Raw genomic sequence first — 19,239 nt, forward strand, 5'->3', positions numbered from 1 at the left:
AGGGCGACTTGAGAGAAGCCTTTCCCGGTTGACGTTAGTTATAGCTGAACTTGTCTGTAGAGTTCCTTTGCACTGCAGAGAAACAGCTCAAGAGGGAAGAAGAAAGGAGGGGAGAATCAATGTCTAGTTCTCCTGGATTCGTCCATGATCAGTATGGAGAATGAGAAGGACTGTGTGATATTGGTTGAGGGGTTCCGGAAATGAGATCTCCAGGCTGGACAGGAACAAGCTGTGCAAATCATAGAAGCATAGAAAAGTAGGGCTGGAAGGGACTTCCAGAGGTCCTCTACTCCAGCTCCTTGTGCTAAAACAGGACCAAGTACACTTAGCCCACCCTTTCCCGATCCTTGTCTAATCTGTTCTTAAAAACCTCCAGTGATGAAGATTCTACAATTTCCCTTGGAAATCTATTCCAGAGCTTAACTACCCTTGTAGTTAGAAAGTTTTTCCTAGTATCTCCCCTAAATCTCCCTTGCTGCAGATTAAGCCCATTCCTTCTTGTCCTACCTGCAGTGGACATGGATTTTCACAATCGTCTTTATAACAGGCCTTAACATATTTGAAGACAGTTCTTAGGTCCCCAAAGTCATCTTCTTCTCAAGACTAAACATGCCTAATTTATTTAACCTTTCCTCATAGGTCAGGTTTTTAAAACCTAATATCGTTTTTGTTGCTCTCCTCTGGACTCTCTCCAGTTTATCCACATCTTTCTTAAAGTGTCCAAAACTGGACACGATACTCCAGCCGAGGCCTCACCAGTGCCAAATAGAGCAGGACAATCAGCACCCATGTCTTACATACGTACATACATATTACGTACATATTACATACATATTAACATGTCTGTTAATACACCCCAGAATGATATTAGCCTTTTTGTAACTGCATCATATTGTTGACTCATATTTAATTTGTGATCCACTACAACCCCCAGATCTTTTTCAGCAGTACTACTACCTACCCAGTTATCCCCCACTTTGTAGTTGTACAAGTGATTTTTCTTTCTTACGTGTAGTACTTTGCACTTGTCTTTATTGAATGCTGATGTGCTGTGATCACTGCTTAGGCTGCTGGCCAGTTTTGTCTCATTGTTTCTTTGTGCTACTTCCTGTCTGCTTCTAGCATCACCTGTTGTTTCTTGTCTTATTTTTAGATTGTAAGCTCTTCTGGGCAGGGACCATTTCTTTGCCATGTGCTTGGACAGCTCAGAGCACAGGGAAGCCCTGATCCATGAGTGAGGCCCTAGATGCTACTGTAATATAAATAAATAATCATACTAATAATGAAAGCAAGTGTAAGAGAACAAGGATCAGAAAATAAACATCTGTTTTCCTGGCTGCAGGGTGAGTGCAGGTGTCTGAGGTGGGCTTCTTTCAAATGCCTGGGTGTGGTTTTGCTGCTATTTTTGCCATCTTCATTCAGGGTAAATAGGAGCTGTGGGTATATTTTATAAATAAAAATAGATAGAGAAAAGCACCTGTAGGCTGTGTCTTTAGGGTCTCTCTTAATGGAACCGGAGCCACTCACATCTGCTGGCGTTCAGCCTAGTGGCAGCGCTCTGGCCCCGTTATTCCCATTGTGTGCTGCCACTGTCCCTCCCAAACTGCACAGCGGCTGCTGGCGTGCATATGTAAATGGGAGGAGTCCCACAGAGCACACACTGTACCCAGATAATGCATGGGAAACAGTGATGGGAGAGCCATAAAAGCAAGGGAACAAACATTAACTCTCTTGGAACTCCTCATGACTCTGTGGAAGAATCTGAGTGCAGGCTGTTGTGCAGTTTGAGGGCAGGCTGCTGATCGGCCCATCCCTTCCTAGGGGCTATGTGTAATTTGTACAATCCAGCCCTTAATTCAAGATGAACTGGTTCTGAGTGTAATTTGGACTCTCCATTGCACTGTGGGGGCGGGCAAATGCCAACGTGTAGTAACAGATAACGGGAGTGTTTGATCCACAGACAGAGGAGCTCTTGTGTGCTGGCCCCGCCCAGTGATCAGAGCACAATCTGAGTGGCAGAGAAAACGGCCTCTGGAATTCCCTCCCCGCCACACAAATGCAAGAGGTGTATGAGGTGAAATGGCCACAGCTAAATAGCCACCTGCCAAACTGCCATGTGAGCAAAGGAGATGTTGAAACATAGTAGGGCGGGACTGGCAATGGGCCCAAGGGAAGGTCGGTAAAATCCTCCGGTGTGACTGGCATATTTTTACATTCCTCAGCTTCCACCTGAATGTATAATCAATTCTCCAGCAGCGAGGTGACAGACGCTGTTGTTGAGTGCAGCTGTGCGGAATGGCTGGGAGGAAAGGAGTGAGGAGGAAATGGGTGTGGGAGACATTCTGAGCTCAAGAAGGGCTGAGGTGTCTGCAGCCATGGGATACATTCCTATTTGCTGTACCCTGGAATGTGCCTCCAAGGAGGCATTTCTCCTGAAATGTCAGGTCCTGTGACTTAACTCTTTTTGTTATCTGCAGCTGAAGAGTTAGACGGGACACACCCCTGACTCCTCCTCCTGGCCAGAATTCCAGCCGGAAGCGTCTGGGAGATGGATCGTGAGGCGGAGATGTTTTGGAACATAAAGTGAGTGCCAATGAGCCAGGCATGATTTCTGCTGAAAGATGGAGCCTAAGATTTGGCGTTGAAGGCTGGCGTGTGCTCTGCATACTTCTTGGGCTTCCTATCCACTTCTGCATCAACTTTACAGACCTAGAGCTGGATTTTTCCAGCCAGCTAAAGCCACTTAGCACATGGAAAGTGGCCTTATAATATCTTGAGATGGCCAGTGGAGCAATCCCCTGTGCCGGGAAGCATTCCGCTGGTGTAAATCTGGTGAAGGCAGTTCCTTTGCCTCCTACGCCAGCCATGCCCTACCCCATCACCAGTTTCAAGATCCCATCGGGGCGTGCCAGGGTAGGGCGCAGGTGGAGCAGGGTGGCGGGAGACAGCATGGCAGAGTGGAGTGGAGCTACTGGTGCAAGACCCTGCCAGTGACATAAACTAGGGTTGCCCCTGCAGCCCTAACTTGCACAGAGCTGAGCGGCTCTGAATTCGGGAGTCACAACCAGTGGCCTGTGGCTACCCTTCTCTGTCAGGTCTGAGTGTCCTAGTCTTAATGTGCAAGAACTTAAATGGATTAGAATCTGCATAACTCTCAGACCATCTTACCCCACATGAAGCACAAAGGCCGCTAAAGCTGGAGAAGTAGAGCATCAGGCTCTTGGGGAGGAGGAAGTTCTTGGTGATAGAACCTGGGCTGTGGGATGCTTTGAGATCAGACTGAGCCAGATGTTACCAGATTTGCCTTTCACCTAGGGGTATGCTCATTTATTAAGGTTACTTTCTTGGAAAGGGATGTGTGATTCTATTAATGTACTGCTTGTGTTACTTGTGTGTTCATATAGCTACAAGTCCCTTCCCAATGGAGCTATCCTGCAGGACGTAAGGTTTTCAGGGCTGGGTTCCTCTAGCCCCAGATTCAAATAAACCCCCCACATATGCACACGCACACTGCAGATTAACAGAGTGCATCTGAGCGGACCGGGCTATCAGCACTCTCAGATGACCCCTTATATGTCCCTGAACTCAGCAGGCTGGGTGACACAGCACTTTCAGCTGCCACCCTTATATGCCCCTGGATTCCACAGGCTAGGCAGAGCAGCAGTTCTCAGCTGCCACTGTTATATGCCTCTTTGCACCACACCAGAGTAGAACACACTTCTGAGCAGGCTGGGTCCAAACAGCACTTTTCAGCTGCCACCCTTATATGCCCCTGGACTCCACAGGCTAGGCAGAGCAGCACTTTTCAGAACCGAAGTTTGAACTGGGTAGGGGTTTTTGTAGGGAAGAAACAATGGTTCAAGGGAGAACACTAGATCTGTTTATGGGTAAACAATGACTCAAGGGAGTATACCAGAGTGGTTTTGTTTATGCTGGACAATAGCAGCTGATCATTCCTGGTTACGGGCAGTGTTCCTTCGAGAGAGCTCACAATGCACTCAGGCAGATTCAGTGTTTTGGATATCAATAACTAGAATGGTCTGATAGCTGCGGAGCTGGGTGTGTGCAGGTGTGGGTTCATTAACATCAGGAGCAGAGATCTCCCATCATGCAGTGTGTCCCTGCTTTGCCAGTCCCAGAGTTCAGTGCGGTTCCTGCTTTGGAGCTTGGTTCTCCATACGCTATGCTAATTCTTGTTCCATCATTGATGTAGATGAGGCTTCTGTTCTCCATTCGATGTGCTAATTGAGATGCCTCCTTTTTACATCTTTGATGTAGATGAAGCTAGGGGAGTTGCCTTAATCCTATCACCCTTGTTTGGAGGGGTTTAGGTGTGTCTCCCACTGCCTTTTCATTGCTTTTGGTTTCTGGTTCAAACAGAGACTGTGGGGAGATTCAGGTGAGCCAGAGAGAGTAGGAGTTTTGCTCCCTGGTTCCCCAAGAACACAGAGCTGACAGGTAACACAAGTCTGACTGTGATCAGATCAAAAAGAAAAGAACGCATCTTTTTTTGCTGCAGCCTTCCTTCAGCAAAAACATCCTTCTCATGGCCAGCATTTCATAAAAGTTACAAGGGGAGAGTGAAACAGTGAGCAGGAGGAGAGTATGGAAAACCAGAATGACAGCTAAGATCTCTTATCAACATTTTTAGAAGTACCTAAATTGTTGCATGTTACCACAAAACATCCAAATCCTTCCCACGTCATCAGATATCACTTAGGGCTTGATATACCATGATGAGAGGTGTTTTTATGACGCATGAATGGGACATATGGGTGAAGGTGAGCAAATGCCATGCCACGCAGTTTTAAAATTGGAAAAATTTGACTGTTTTTCTTATTTACATCTACAGTGCAATAGATGCCCCTAGCACTTTACTAAACAAACAGGGCCAGATTCTACTCTCAGTAACCATGAACAATTTTCTCTGGAAGTCTGACTGCGTTTTCCCATCCAGAATGTATTGCAGTCAATTACAGACTGGGAGACTATCCACAGCAATAATTTGGAGTGATATTCCCCTCAGGGAATTTAACAGGCCTTGTGCTGGCCATCTGCCCTGGGAGGAATTTCACCTGGGGTGAATAATTTTGAGTAGTGAATACTGCAAATCTGAGAGACGTGTGAGCTATTTACAGGCAATTTTTTGCAGAGAAAAAGAATATTGTCTACTAAATATGCGTGGAGCTGGACTAGCAACAAACCTACATAAACAAGGCAGTTGCTGTCTAGCACAGTTTGAACCATAATGCGGTCATGGTCTGAGTGCTTGCCTGAAAGGATCCTGGGGAGTTTCAGAATGTAGGATTCAATCAGAAGCACCCCTTAGGGGGAGCGTGAACTTCCTGCAGGCAAAATTCCTTCCTGTTTCTCCCTTAATTTACTGGACCCACCCCATTTTAAATTGTTTGCAGTTGCATTTCTGACGTCTGATGTGCCACATGAACTACTAATATACACCCAGGGAATATAATTTTTAATACAACCTACGTCCTGAATCATTTAGTTGTAACTCAGTCCTTCTCTTTCTTCAACTCTCCTCTTTTGTTACTATTCTCCCCCCCCCCCTCCCCCCCTAAACTCCCCTTCTTGGTGGAGAATGTTTTTCCATTTTACTTGAGACACACACACAAGGCATTCTCCTCCCCCTCCTGTGTGGAGAAGAAACATCCACATCTGGAGGCCATTTACATCTGGAAGATCTCTTTTGACATTCCTGCCTTTGAAATCCAATCCATATAACCTTCTGTCCAAACTGGCCTCCTGAATGATATGCATTGCTGGAAAAGGGCTATGTGAAGGGGTCCAGGAAAGGAGCTCCTGCCTGCCTGATTGATTAGCAGGAATCAAACGTCAGGATGATATGTACTGTGACATTTATTTCCTCAATATAATAGTTCTTTGGGCCTTGGTTTTCCTAGTTCTAAGTGCTCACAACACCTGTTCTGAAAGAAGTATGATAAATAACCTAAAAACAGTGAACCTGAGATGCACGTTATATAGGTACAATTTAAATCAAACCCTCTCAAATATTGTGTAAATTACACCAAGAAAAATTAATAAGATGATAAACTCTTTGGAGTGTGGACTTTCTTTTTGTTCTGTGTTTATACAGAGCCTAGCCCAGTGGGGCCCTGGTCTATGATGGCGGTCCCTAGGTGCTATTGCAATATAAATATTAATAAAAATGCTTCCATCACAAGCAATAACACAGAAATAATGTGGCTCTCATGCCCTGTTTGCTTTTTGACTTGTAGAGAAAGTCAGCATGTCCAAAATGGAGGTGTGGTCGAGGCAAGAGAATCCCTTTGGCCTTGTTCTTGCATCCTGATCCTCTAGCACTGAACCCCTGCACCGATGTGGAATTCCATAGCTTCAACTTTCTGGTATCATCAATCGATCTCTACTATAAATACCGTAAATAACAACAACCTTTCACATCTGAATGAATTGCTTTGGCTATGGGCAACCTGCTGTATGCTGGGTCCCTGGAAGCTGCCAACCAGGATGTTTAACAGTATACATTACCTCTGATATTGAGCATCTGCCCTGTCTGAAACCACAGCCTCTGGATGCTGCTCACATTGCATATGTGTGTGGTTTTGTGGTTTATGTTCCTCTGTTTTAGTATAATTTTAAAGCATTTCCCCCCTTGGTTTGTTGATATAATTTTACTCCAAAAGTAATTGAGCTTCATTGCATGGAAAGAAATCCCTTGTAGGCTGGATCTTATAGGCAAAGAGTGAGCATTGCACAGATACAAGCCCTTGATAGACAGAGGCCAGGCTTCCTACTTTCTCCAGGTTGTATCCTGGGAGAGTCTGCGGATCTAATTGTCTGTGACAATAGGTAAGGCACCCAGTCCCTCACGTGGATGGTCCCAGTATTCCTAAAGCTTTATATGCCAAAAGTAAGAACTTCTATGGCACTTAAGGTGAAATTTACCCTAATGCAGGGGCAGCATGACACCTATACACTGCTTAAGCCCTATTCTGTCATCAAGCCAGCATTATTACTACTTGTATAATGGTAGCACTGGAGGCCAGGGCTCCATTGTGCTAGGCACCATACAACCATACAACCATATACAAAGATTGTGACACACACACAATCACATAACCAGGCCTTGAAAACCCCCAAAGCATGTCTGGATGCTACTGTCTCACCTGGCTACAGATACAAAAGACTTATATAGGGGTTCTCTGTTCATTTACATGTTGATCGTATAGTGGAATTTGATTAACAGTTTATACTTAACAGGAAAGACAATTATATGTACAAGCCCCAGATGTTTTCACAGGAAAGACCAAAGAGTCACTTAATTATACAATGTGGTTATCAGGGTCTTCGAAGATGGGTGGTGACACAATACTTGTTCAAATGGTAGTTGGAGTGAGTTTCTATGGTCAAGTACTTATCAGAACAGGAAAGTTTACAGACATCAAAACTAGAGTTCACAAAAGGAGTTTGCATTTAAATGGTGAAAAGTCCATTCGTCAGTTTTCCATCCATCACAGTTTCAGTTTCAGGCCAGGCCCTCTATAATCAATTTCAGGCCAGGCATTCTATAATCAATTCTATGATTAATTCTTTGATTCCACACCCCTGAATGCAGTCTTCTACCTTGGTAGTTATGATGGTCAAGGAAAAAAGTGAACAAAACAGCCTAAATGGTGAAAAGTCCATTCGATTTTCCATATTCTTCACTCTGAATAATCTGGGAGTTATTACAAGCATGTGATGTTGACCTTGACATCAGGGGCTTCATTATCCTGTCAGTTGTGACATCCAACTCTCTTTCAGATCAGTGCGGCATGTGCTTACAATTGGTGGAATGATCAGCTCCCCCCCAGCCCCGGATGATGACACTTCATGTCTTGCTGACACTTGTGGCCTGCCTTCCAGAGGTGCTGAGCACCTGCAGCTCCCATTGACTTCTGCTGGAATTCTGAATGCCCAGCAACTCTAACAATCCATCTCTTGACTCATAGAACTTCAAGCTTCCCAATGATTGAGCAGTTTAATTTATGATTGATGACGAAGGGCGGTCTTTCTAAAAACCTGGGTTCTTTCTCAGGGTGAATCAAGTGAAACCTGGAGGGGTAAAGACATTGCTTATTTTAGGTGGTCCAAGAAAATATAGGTAGAAGTAGTGGAATGAAATTGAGCAAAAGGAAACTTTCATTTGGATATTAGGAAACATTTCCTAACAGTGAACACTGTCCGTGTGTGGAATAGATTCCCAAGGGGCACACTATAATGTAAGACCAGTCACTTCAGTAATTTCAAACTGGATGGGACAGAGCACAAAATGCTGGAAATGATGGATGTGATCTTGCTCCATCAAAGCCAATGGGAACTTTGCCATTGACTTCAATGGACAATGATCGTGCCCTATATAGTCTAATGGTAATTTTCCATCTCTTTACAATCTAAAGTGTGGAGATGATTTCCTTTCTGTAAGCTGGGGACAGAGTTGAGAGCTGGGGTGGTTCAAATAAAGCCCAAACTCTCAAGTTCAGGTCTACTTCCCTTTCCTCAGGGTCAGTTCTATTACTAAATAGAAGAGTCTCAATGTCATGCTGGGAAAGAGAGGCTTATCCTACTTTCCACAAGCAGGGAAGGGAGAGGACATGTCCTTCCCCCTTAGATAGCCATTCCTAGCTATCCCTTAGACCTAGAGAGCTATAAAATCAATTCACTGAAACACAATCCTCTCCCCCTCCCACCTCCACCCCCAAGTCTGGCAGACTCTGCACAAAGCCTCATTCTGCAATGCCTGGCCCTGCCCACCTAAGAATAATGCACACCTTCTCTCCCTATGGACTTCTCTGGGCATGCCTCAGGGGAACATCTCTACTGCCATTCCTTCTAATCTATCCTAGTATTCCCCAGGCACTCCAGCCTCACTAGGCTATATTTGTGTTTGGAGTAGAGGGAAAAGATGAAGGCAAATACAATGGTTTCATGAGTAAGGAATTTATTTGAGCAACAGTAAACTCTCTGGCTCTCTCCACCCATGTAATCACGCTGAACAAACATTCCACATGTCAAAGTGCTCTTGCAGATAAGAGCTAACTCAAAAATCCCTGTCCTTCCTCAGTGTGATCTGAACTTTCAGCACTTAATGCCACTGAACCCTATAATGTTGCTGGATGGACAGAATGCTCTGTTCAACTAGTTGGCATAGTGCACACAGTAGATGTGACATGTCCACATCATAATTTTCAAGGGAGTCCTTATTTTGATGGATGGTTCATTCACAGACTATTAGGGTCTAAATTTTCAAAGCGGCTTTGGTCTAATGTCTAAAACTTTCCTAGCAGTTTAGAGCACTTGGCTTTTTGTGCACATGACAATTCACATGCAAGTTTTTGACAATCTGGAAAATGCAGATTTGTGTATAAAGACTGCAGTTGTGCATAGATTTGTGCTAGATTTCTGTTTCATCTACATGTGCAAATGCTGCTTGCTGGAATAACTCTACATCTTAGGCCTAGTAAGGTGTATGCAAAGGTGTACTTTTAAAGATTGCTTCTGAAAATTTGGCCTCAAAACTGTCCTGAAATATACTTGGGGCTGACACAGCATTACTGCATTGTGATGGTTGCCTTACAACATAGTGATAGCTGTTCTGAGACTTCGTGATATCTGAACCATCATAGAGGAGTAATCGTGTTGGATGCAGTAATATTTGCATTGCGACATAGTGATGTTTGCATGAGTCTGCGGAGACATCATGGGATGCTGGTGTAATAATATGGTGACACTTGCATTCTGCTGGGTGCTTACGTAGTCCTCAGTGCCATATCATCTGAGCTCCTCATAATCGTGGATTGGCATTATCCTGTCAACAGGGCTATAAGGTAGAGAAATATTATCTACATTCTACAGGTGAGGAACCAAGGATAAACTGAGTGATAAAGACATACAGGAAGTTGGTGACTGAGCTTGGAATTTAACTCAGTTTTCCTGAGAGCCAGTTCAGTGCTTTTACCACAAGGACATCCTTCCACTTCTAATGTGGTTATTTTTACTTTATGACACCATGGCATAAGAGTCAGTACATTGAAATGTAACTTCTACTTGTCACAAAGCATGAACTTTCTCTCAGAGGTCATGGATTAGAACATGGAAAATATCAGCTTTATAACATTAATGTAGCCCATATTATGTGGATTACAAACTGATAGATCTCAAGAAGTAATTGTAAATGTAGGATCATCAACCCGTGGAGTTGTTTCTAGTGAGTTTCTGAAGAAATCTGGTTTTGGCCCAGTGCTATTCAAAATCTTTATCAATCATCTGGAAGAAAATATAAAATCAATGCTGATAGAAATTGCAGATGTCACAAAAAATAGTGGAGTGGTAAATAATGATAGGGAGGTTCAGTTATACAGACTGATCTGAATTGCTTGGTACAGTGGGTTAATTTTAACAAAATGTGCTTTAATATAGCTAAATGCTATACAGCCAAATATCAGAGCAGATAATGTACATGACATTTACAAGATCGGAGACAACATCCTGGAATGCAGTGAAACTGAAAAGGACTTAGGGCTTATTGTAGATAACCATCTGAACATGAGATTCTAGTGCAGTGGAGCTAAGTGGGGTGGGAGCATGCTCTTGGATGTATGAGGGGACTATCAAGTAAGATAGGGAGATGGTATTATCTCTGTTGGCTTCCTTAGTGAGACCATTGCTGGAATACCATGTCCAGTTCTGGTGTCCATGCTTCAGAAAGGATATTGAACAATTGGAATGGATTCAGAGAAGAGCTACAAGAATGATACAAGGAAATAAGGCATACATTTTTAACACTGAGGGTCATTAACCTTTGGAACAACTTATGCAGGGTTATAGTGGATTTTCAATCACTGGCAATTTTAAAATCAACTTTGGATATTGTTGGTTTTTTTCTAAGAGATATGCTCCAGCAATTATTTTTGGCAAAGTTATGTGGTTGTATGGTGTGATACAGGAGGTCAGACTAGAATGATCACAATGGTCCCTTCTGCTTGGAATCTATGAATCTATGTCTGGAAAACATGTCTTATAGTGAGAGATGTAAAAAGCTGAATCTATTTAGTTTATCTCAGAGAAATTTAAGAGGTGACTTGGCCATGGTCTACAAGTACCTGCATGGGGAAAAGAGTTCTCATAGAATATGGCTTTTTAATGTAGCAGAAAAAGTCATTAATGGGATTCAGTAGTTGGAAGCTCAGTCAGACAAGTTCAGACTACAAATAAGGCACATATTTTTGACAGGTTAGGGTAATAAACCATTTGAACAACTTATCTAGGACCATGGTGGATTCTTCATCACTTAAAGTTTATAAATCAAGACTGGGTCTCTTTCTAAATGGTACACTTTTGAGCTCTAACAAGTTGTGGGCTTGATACAGGAATTACTGGATCAGAATCTATGGTCTATGTTATGCAGGAGATTTGACTTGATTATCATAAAAGTCTCTTAAAATCTAAGAATCTAAGAACTCCCACAGTATAGCAAGTTTGCCGATATTACAAAAGAAGGAGTAATTACTGGGGCAGATTCCTCAAGAAATCTCTGGGGAATGGAAACAGGATAATTAATTCTCAAATGTAATTAAACAGAGCTCTGAACTTTAGTGAAAGTGCTCTGATAAAATCTCTCGACAAACCTGCTCCAGTGCAGAAGCTGGAAGCCACGCTTGCCTGCAGGTCCATCCTCTGGGAAGCGTGCAGCCCAGGCATACTGTGGGAGCAAAGAGGAGCCACGGAGCTCTCTGTAATGGGAGGCTAAACTTTCTTGGTGTGGATATGGACATTTAAAACAATTATTCTTTTCCAAGCAGTGATCGAATAGCTGGCCAGGAGCCTGAAGAAGTGAAATTACTTTCTATGGATATAAATTTAAGTTGTTCGCCAGCAACGAAGTATCTGAGCCACAGCCTTGAGGCATGAGTTGGGTGGGAATGTTACAGTAATTCCATCAACATGTAACATAGTGAGTGAAGCTAAAGGCCAGGTACGAGTACTGGTTTTCCCCACCAAAATGAAGGCACTCCTGAGCCAACAAGGACCCAGGGAGGGAATGGGTGGGGATGCTGCACATAAAGATTGAGGTGCTGCAGGTCAAATTTCTAAATGCAGGTTGGCAGAGCCATGGGACATTCTTAGGACTTGTTTGTGGCTGCCCACGATGACATAGAAGACTGTCTCTAAAACACCACTGAAATTCCACTGCCGCACAAGTTTCATGTCTGGTACAAAACTGGTTCAGAAGGCTCCGGCACCTTCGTGGTAAATCCATCTTGGGTTAACGTTGAGTGGGATCCGAGGCAAGATAATTATTTGTCACTTTCTCTGCGGACCATCTCACCACACATCCTCTACCATAAATACCTCACCCAGTAATCTTATCCACAACGGGCAATGTGAGGGCAGCTGACTATGTAATGGATTAAACAAGTCTTTAATTATTGATTAATGTGGCATATCATGCAATTTCATCACGAGCTTTGGAATGCTTTCCTCTCTGCAATCACTGGGTGGAGCAATATTGCAGCGAACCAGTGACCATGGTAGAGGAGTAGATTGAAGTGTGCCTGAAATAATATGTACGGTGGAATTTAGTTGTACATCGATCATTTTTGTGTGAGATGAGCGAGCGTACACTGGAGCGCAATACTCTGCCACTGATAACAGAGTGCCAAGGCTTCAGTGTGTAACATTTGGGCATTGGTGCCCACTGTTGAGGTGCATTGGCAGAGCTGAAAGCAAAATCTCCAGCTTGGAATAACAAGGGACTGGAATGTATTGGCCGAGCTGTTTGGTGTGCCCACAGTTGGCTTAGCAAAGGAGTGAGACATCAAACTCTGCAACCTAGATTTTAATCCATTTTTTTAATCCCTGATTTAAAAAAATTTATACTTTGAGAAAAGGAGGGAAATAATTAAAAGTTTAGTTAATTAAAATAAAAATCCTCCTGTGAAAAACTAGGGGTGAGAGACAGACTGGGGCATTAGGTCTGATTGTGCCTTCCCCACACCCTACAGTTCTCCCTGGAATTGGGGCTGAGTCAGGCCAAGCAATGCCAGTCTTGACAGAGATCAAAGCACCTGAATATGGGTAGGCTTGTAAAAACCTCAGTGCAAGACTCATTTGTTCTGCTCTCCATGTTTCACCCAGTTGGGAGCAGCCCCTCAGAGCAGGAGCCACACAGCTGCTGCTGATGCTCTGACCTTTCTCCTGGGACTTCTTGTTCCCTTCAAGTAGGCTGTATGGCTTCACAGCAACTGCAGGGCTGCAGGCTTCTTCTGATTGTATCCTCAGCTAGCCACGCCTCTCCCATCTCTCCCTCTCTGTCATCTGTCAGCCTGTTCATAGACCTATTTTCTCTTCCCATCTGAGATTCTCTAGCTCATGCAGAAAAGTTTCAAACCATGCCAACTGCATTATATAAAAACAGCATATCATAGAAATTAGAGATGGAAAAGACCTGTGAGAGCACCTTGTCCATCTTCCTACATCCAACGCAACAGGACTGTTCCCATAAGTACATTTTCCAGAGCTTTGTCCAGTCTGTTTCTACATGGGCTATGCAATGGGGCATCCATCATTTTCCTTGGGAGACTGCTTCACAGTCTAATAGCTTTTACTGTTTGGAAAGATTTCCTGAAGATTCTCTAGATTTTCATTTAAGTTTAAATCCTCCAATAGTGGATTTTCACATCTGGATGGAAATCAGATAATGTGGTAGGAACAGAGGCTCCGATCCAGCAAAGCTTAATGCATGTGCTTAAGGGTTTTGCTAAATTGTGGACAGAAAGAGCACCACTTTCACTCAGTATTATTCATGTTCTCCTAGTTATACCCTTTATAGCACACTAACTAATGTTTTTCTGTGACTGGTATTTACACCATTCAGATAGCTGTAAATATTGCTCATGTCTCCCACATAGTCTTTATTTAGTCACGCTATTTAGAGTTCAGCTATGAAGTTTAGCAATTATAATTCTTGCCTGCCTTACAGGAGTTGTTGTTGAGATTAATTAGTTAGTGTTTGTACAGAACACTACTGGTGGGGTTGGTAGCATTGCCTATTATTAAGGTTGCTCAACAATTCCCATTATGAGACTCTGTTTTCACTTGCATATTACTTTGCCAAACTTTAACACTTTGGGCTGAAATTTTCTATACCAGATGCATGCCTCAGGCTGAATTGTTTTGGAAAATTTCAACTGCAACTTTTCAGCCATTTCTGAGAATGAGGCTAAGGCAAAAAACATAGTTTTACTCATGTTCAAATATTCTGGCAACCTTTTTTTGAATAGCTGTAGTGCCAACTTGCTTTAAACCAGGGCTTTGAATTTTGGCAGGGGAGTCGCCTTTGCATCAGGGATGATTAAGTCTTTTACCAACCCCATGGAAATCTGTCCAGATTTGGCCAAATTACATGACTTTGTAAAATCACAATTTCCACACACTCAGGAGATAGCTTACAGCTCAATTCTTGGAAGATTCTGGCTTCACTGAGCATGCTCTGACCTCTCTTAGCTCCTCCCTGTGACTGGACTGCTCATGTATCATTCCCACAGAATAACTGAGCTGGGCTGGGGGTAGGGGAATGAGTAGACTGGAACAAGGACTCTAGTGATACTGGGAATGGAGGGGAAAGAGAAACTGTGACTGGGAATTGAAGAGACAGAGGCTGGAACTAGTTGAGCAAGGAGACTCCGATGAGCACCAAGGTGGGAGAGGTGAAGACTTGGACTGGAAGCTGGTGCGGGAAACAGAGTGGGATAATTTGGCTGGGGATGAGAACACTGAGATCGGACAAGGAGATGGAAGAGGGGCTACTGGGATTATCTGACAAGAAGATTGAGACTAGGACCCAGTGGGAGGAGAATGGGGTCCATGTGTGGGGAGGGGAGACAGATCTGACAAGGAGCTAAGGTGCAAGGGGAGAACTGGGATGGGATGGGCAAAGAGACAGGGCCAAAGAAATATGGAGAGGTTTGGTGTGGGGGAGACTGATATTGGATAAAGATCCTGGCGGGGAGAGATTAGGACTGGGAACCATTGGGGGAAAGAGAAGAGACAGGTCAGTTGAGGAACTGGGAGGGGGAATTCGGACTGACTGGGCAAGGATACTGGGACTGAATGTGGGAAGGGAGAGAGACTGGAAGTTGGGGGGAAGACTTATGATTCAGACAGCAAGCCCAGAAGGGAAAACTAGGACTGACTGGGCAAGTAGACTGTGATGAGAAGCCTGAGGAGTGGAGACTGGGTAGACGTGACATTCCCCAAGGTACCGTCTGGACTGTTGAACAGCTGTGTCCCCTCAAATCTCCAAGTGGGGCGCCTTTTACACTGCTTTGCTGTTAGAACAACCACTAAAGATCTGTTTACACACAGCCTCTAGCATAAAAAATCACTCCCCATTGAATGATACGAGTGCTTCTAGCCATGTGCTTTTTGATGTATAATTTAAGATATGGGGCTGGATTCTCAGATGGGTAAATTGGGCTGGCACCACTGAAATCACTGGGGTTTTTCATAGACTTTTGCAATCCTGTCCTGTGAACTAGGCCTATCAGTTAGTGAGTTCCAGACAAGCCCTCTAATTGTATGTCTGCACTGCAACGGAAGCCTGTGCTTGAGTCCGGACTCAAGCCAAATCCCCCTTGCATCTACACTGCAGTAGTGCTAACCCAGGGCTTGGACGCAGGGTCCCAGGATATTGCAGGGCTGGAGGGTGTGAACTCGAGTCAAGCTGGGATGCCAGCCTCTTCCCGAAGGGGGGACTAAGGTAGGCTAGATAGAAACTTGGGAGGCCTGCGCTATACATCTTGTGCTCGCACACCATACTTACTGCTGCACTTTGGTGCTGCTGCTGGCGGAGGCGGCACTGCCGTCAGAGCTGGGTGCCTGGCCAGCAGCCACGGCTCTCCAGCTGCCCAACTCTGACGGCAGCACCACTTCCAGCAGCAGCGGAGAAGTAAGGGTGGCAACACCATATCTCTCCAACCTTACGTTTATGTAATGTTTGGCCTTTGCACTGGAAGGGGTGGCTACGGGGGGGCTAAGACAAATTTTGGGGTGGCTATAGCCCCTCCAAGCCCCCTCCCCCCAGTGCTGCCTCTGGACCCAGGGTCTGAGCCCTATTCCTTTGTAGTGTAGATGCACCCCTGCATGACTTGGCAGCCAGAAGTGTCCCACAATTCCATGGTTCAACTTCCTAAATCCTCTCTATCCCAACAATCTGCACTCCTCTCTAGTGAAAACGGAAGCCACCCCCCTGCAGAGCAGGCAGTAAAGTTTTCCCACAGTGCAGCATAGTCCTTGGGGTAGACCAGCCACATTTTTGAGGGGTGGGATGCTAGGGATTGTGGAATATGATTATTTTGGCTCGGGTTTGTGCACTGCAGTGTGGACGCCAAAGCCCTAGGTTTCTAGCCCAGGGTTAGAAAAGTTTTAATGTCGGGTTTAAATATAATGTAGATGCTCAAGCCCAGGGTTCCCTAACATGGGTCAGCTGACTCGAGTCCTACTAATCATGGGTTTACATTGCAGTGTAGACACACCCAGAAAGAACCGAGGAGCTTGTACTACCAAGCAGTGTGAGCCCCAGAGCAGGACAGTGGCACATTATGTTCACATCACAGGCACATGTTCTGCGTAAAGAAATAATAAAACCCATGACTCTCTCTAACACACACATACACGTAGAGCTGGAAGAGAAGGGGATGAATGAGAGGAAAGGGGGTTATGCAACAGAGACCATTACTATAGCAACCCTGTCTGCCTGCTGGCATGGTGTGAGGAACTATCAGCTGGGTGTTTCCCTTCAATTCACACACCCAGTCATTCCCAAAGTAGCAGCAGCAGCAGGAGCAGAAGCCCCTTTTGCCTTCATCTCTGTTTCCCAGCCTGTCCACCAGTCTTCCTTGTACATTTCACCTTCATTCCCAGATCCAGCTCTCTCCCCTCCACTTTTGCCAATCTACATTTGAATTCTGCTCTTTTGGGGTTTTTCTGTCTGGTCTCCTTTCTCCACCCGCCTCTGGACGCTGTCTGCCTTGGGAGTGTTCCAAGAAAGCTGTTATTACCGGATGCAGGAAATGGAGAGGAGAAAACATCCCCCTCACACCCATTTCAGCCCCCTTCTGCTGCCTGACTAGCTGGGAGATCTAAGGCATGTTCTCTGACCCCAGATTTCACAACATGTTCAGTGTGGTACTGGGGTTGCCCTGGTAACAGAATGGCTAGCTGTGTGGCAACTCCAGTGTAAACAGAGAGGGAGAAAGAGAGAAAGGGAGGGAGATGCCCAGCCCCATGACTGTTTCGTGTACTAACTTTGACTGACTGGGGCGGTTCCCTTCCCACGGGACCTCTAGAAAGTCCCCAGCTTCCTCCCCGACTTCCACCACATGCTTCTGTCCATTTCAGTCACCAGCATGTGAGGCGAGTGCACCACAGGATGTGCAGAGTCAGGCTCTCTGATTCTCCCCACTCGTTCGGAAGTGGACAGAAAGCCATTTCCACTCATTGCACAACACACCAGCCCTGCTTGATAGGGTACAGCGACTCCAAAGCTGGGAGAGTGGCTTCACAGCTGCGTCTCTTCCCTCAGAAGACAAGGCTGGGGGGAGGGTTTCTCAAGCCTCTTCTGGTTAACAGAATTGCCTCTTCATATTGATGGAGATGGGGGGCCAAAACCCTCTGATCCTGCATCATTAAGCCAGACGGTTCCAAACACACACAAGTTAGCGGATTCAAACATTGAGGTTCCCCCTCTCTGCCGTATTAACTTGGCCCCATTGCACTCACAGAGGCAGTGTTCAGGGTTACACTTTGTGCTGTTAAAGGTGCACTTTAATGCCATGGCACAGCACATGGTATTTACCAGCCCTGTGGACACTTTATCAATGAACAGATGACCTCCAAGAGCCACGAAAGAATTACAGGGGATTTGAAATCCTCATTTAAAAAACAAAACAAAACACCCAAAAGCTATAAACCCAGACAATTAACAGATTACATATGGAGAGTTAAAATGTGCAGTGATAATATTCAGCACCTTTTGTTTTCAAAGCAAGCATCAGCTGTGAATAATCCTCCTCTCATCCATCAGGCAGTTCTTATTAGTCCGCGTACACCTCCTACATCTCTGACCTTATCTCTTGTTGCAACCTCTACCCCCCCCCCTTTGTCAGTTCTGACAGCCTTAATGCTTTCTTTGCCACCGCCTACTGCTCCAGCCTCTGCACCTCTTTCTATGCTGTCTTTTATGCATGAACCCCCACAGGTAGGCAGTTTGTAATAATAAAAGGACAATAGCACCTCCTGCCCCCAACAAGCTAACTATCTACCTTACCCTCGCCTCTGAATTTTCCGAGTGTCTTCTGTCAACTCAGAGGCTTTAAGGCCTAGCTCCTGCAAACACTTATGCATAAATGTAACTTTAATAACATGGGTAGTCACACTGACATCAATGAGTAAAGTTACTCACATGCAGGACTGAGGCTTTAGGTTTTCAGCAGAGCTGGTCAAAACAATTTGGATGAAAATTTGATGGGGAAAAGTTCAAAATGGTTCATTTCAACTTTCTTGTTTCATTTCAATAATGTCAAAACGTTTAGTTTTGATAAGGTAAAAACATTTCATTTCGACTTTTGGTTTTGTTTTGACTTTTATATGATATAAATTACTTTTCATATTATCTATATATTACATGTATATTGTTTCAACACTATGTAAATGAAACAGCATTATGAAATGAAACCAAAGTTTTCAGCATTTTTGTTCTATGGGAAATTTTGGTTTTTCAGTCTGAGTTGGAATGAAAACAGATTTTAAAATGTCAGAATTTTCCATACAACAGCAATTCTGTTTTATGACCAGCTTTAACTTTAAGCCCTTTGGACCAGAGACCATCTTTATCTTTGTGTCTTCTACACCAATGAACATGCTGTCAATGCTGATGTGTAATAAATAAATAATATTATTTTTGAGGCCAGCATAAACAGAGGCAGAGATTAAATCCTGGTCCTGCAATGAGTTCCACAGGGAAGACTCTTGCTCCCAGAAAGAGCCCCAATAGAGGTCAGCACATACAGATCTCATTGTAAGATTGGGTTTCTAAATTACTTAGCTACTACCATAGAACCAGTGTCAGAGCCAGGAGTAGAACTCAGGAATTGGGGCACTCTGCTAGACCATTAGGTCACCCTAAACCTCTCTAATAAA

General features: G+C 44.4%; 1 long non-coding RNA gene across 5 annotated transcripts in view; it reads left to right on the plus strand.

Annotated features, from left to right (window-relative positions):
* The window catches only part of LOC137160491 (uncharacterized), an 87,910-nt gene extending 76,105 nt beyond the window's left edge, over nucleotides 1-11,805 (plus strand). Inside the window, exons 1-4 of one of the 5 annotated variants that reach the window (XR_010921893.1) lie at nucleotides 2,229-2,260; nucleotides 2,478-2,583; nucleotides 6,258-6,417; nucleotides 7,804-11,805. This is a non-coding gene — a long non-coding RNA (uncharacterized lncRNA). Of the gene's footprint in view, nucleotides 1-2,228; nucleotides 2,314-2,477; nucleotides 2,584-6,257; nucleotides 6,752-7,803 lie in introns of those variants that run through there. The other 4 variants (XR_010921897.1, XR_010921896.1, XR_010921895.1 and 1 more) reach the window with 4 other exon arrangements.
* The last annotated feature ends 7,434 nt before the right edge of the window (nucleotides 11,806-19,239 follow it).

This window comes from Emydura macquarii, unplaced genomic scaffold (genome assembly GCF_026122565.2).
Source record: "Emydura macquarii macquarii isolate MOO-44397 ecotype Brisbane River unplaced genomic scaffold, CSIRO-AGI_Emac_v2 contig_2205, whole genome shotgun sequence".
Lineage (NCBI taxonomy): Eukaryota > Metazoa > Chordata > Testudines > Chelidae > Emydura > Emydura macquarii.